Here is a 2,101-nt window from a genome sequence, read left to right as displayed (position 1 = left end):
CTTAATAGCACTACAATCTCTCTCTTGTCCCATGAACCCCACCTAAAGTCTCTTAATAGTTTCTTAACCTCATTTTTGACAATGTGGCCATAAAAAAACAGCGTGTTCGACTATTTTAACTGGATAGCAATATTTAGACGAAAGAAACCAGATCCCTGTCTCTCACCCTGCACAAAACTCAAAAACTTACGTGTTTTTGTGTGCGGAAAATGTATATGCATGTGAGTGCAGGTGCCTGTGGTGACAAGAAGAGGGCATCAAATCCTCTGCACCTGTAATTACAGGCCTCTCTGCGTCATGTGTTGTGGATGCTGGGTCCTCTGCAAGAGCAACACGTGCTCTTAACTGCTGAGACATCTCTCTAGCTCCACATTTTACATTTTAAAACTTTGTTTTCATTAGCCCTTGAAATTCTTTATTGAATTGCACAATGAAATAATTTATAGACTGTGGTCTTAAAACATTCTAGTTTAGGTGCTGGAGAGATGGTTCAGCTGTTAAGAGCACTGACTGCTCTTGCAGAGGACCTGGGTTGATTCCCAGTACCCACATGGTGGCTATGAACATTCCAGGGGAATCCAACGCCCTCTTCTGAACTCCGCAGCACTGCATGACACGGGTGCACTCACACACATACAGGCAATACACTCATACCCATAATAATTTTAAAAAATTTAAAAATATTCTAGTTTAACTGGATCACATTCCCCAGAATATTTTAAAACAGATAGGTACAATACTTCTACATTTGACAAAATTTTAAGATACAATGTATTAAGGTAACCTATGCATTCTCTATTAAATACATTCTCTTTGATAATTGTTTACGGTGTACACATATTCTCTTGAATTTGATAAGTATTTTGTTCTTTTCCTAGCACATAGATTTTGATGGGAACATACTATTTGCTAAACTTTAAGGATGAACTTTCTTCACACTTTTTCCTACGAAGTCTGTGGGATCATTGTGGAAGTGGTGGGTTAGAAAGACTGTAAGAGCCACAGATAGATAACTACAAGGGAACAAACGTGTGGCCACATCTTGCTTTTACATAGGAACTGGGGAATCTGAACACAGGCCTCATGCCTGCACAGAAAGCAAATTGCTCACTGAGGATGGTGGCCTGGGTTTTTGTATTTGTTTGTTTTCAAATTTGCCAAACTTTCTTGTGTACATACCCGATTTTAAGATGTAAAGCTGCAGTTCAGAGGTGTCACACCACAGATTGAGATTCCATGAATCACATCAACCACTACTTTTAACAATGAGGGCGAAACTGTGTTTTCATCTCTAAGAATTATGACTGGGAGTTTTCAAACTTTTTTTTTTTAACACTTTGAGGTATTGTAAGTTTCTAATATTGCTTTGCACATTCACTGAAGGATATTCATTTCCAAGTCATGATATTTTCCGGACATTGCAGAATTTTCATGTATTAGAAAAATCAGACAAACAAATGAAAACATCTACATGTTCATGTAAGACTCACGGGACTTCAGTGCTGCGTTTGTTGTAGTAGGAGAAACAACAATCACATTCATACCATCCCAAATGTTCGCTTTCTAGAACATCCATTTTTGTTACATTTGAACAAGGTATGCTTGTATCTGTTACTTCCTTAAAATTCAGTTTATATTCTGATGATATTATTGAGATTTCACACCTGTAGAGTCCATCATTGTTTTTGAGGATGCCATTTTTATTAGATCACAATGTTTTAAGCCCTTATCTTTACAGAATTTATGTATATTAAACATATGTATCTAAAGTTCACCCATTATGACTCTGCCTTTCAGACATATTAGACTTTCAGTGGCATGCTTTGCCTAGGATATTGCTATGCAGGGATTCATGTTAAATACCTTGAGGGCTATGACCACCAGTCCTCAAAGGTAGAAGCATGAGTAACTGAGGATGTCATGTTACTAAAACTTGTAGTTGATTGAGATTTATATAGTGAAGGGGGGGAATAAATTAGAATATTTTCTTTATACTTGTCCTAAGGTTTTTAAAAAGTAAATTAAATATAATCTAGAATAGTTTTCAATATATTTCCTATTACAGAAGATAAACACACAAGTAAAAGACATATGTGTTCTA

This window comes from Nannospalax galili, unplaced genomic scaffold, assembly GCF_000622305.1.
Source record: "Nannospalax galili isolate Female #2095 unplaced genomic scaffold, S.galili_v1.0 scaffold9, whole genome shotgun sequence".
Lineage (NCBI taxonomy): Eukaryota > Metazoa > Chordata > Mammalia > Rodentia > Spalacidae > Nannospalax > Nannospalax galili.
The sequence above is the reverse complement of the archived record's forward strand: the minus strand, read 5'-3'. Positions refer to the sequence as shown.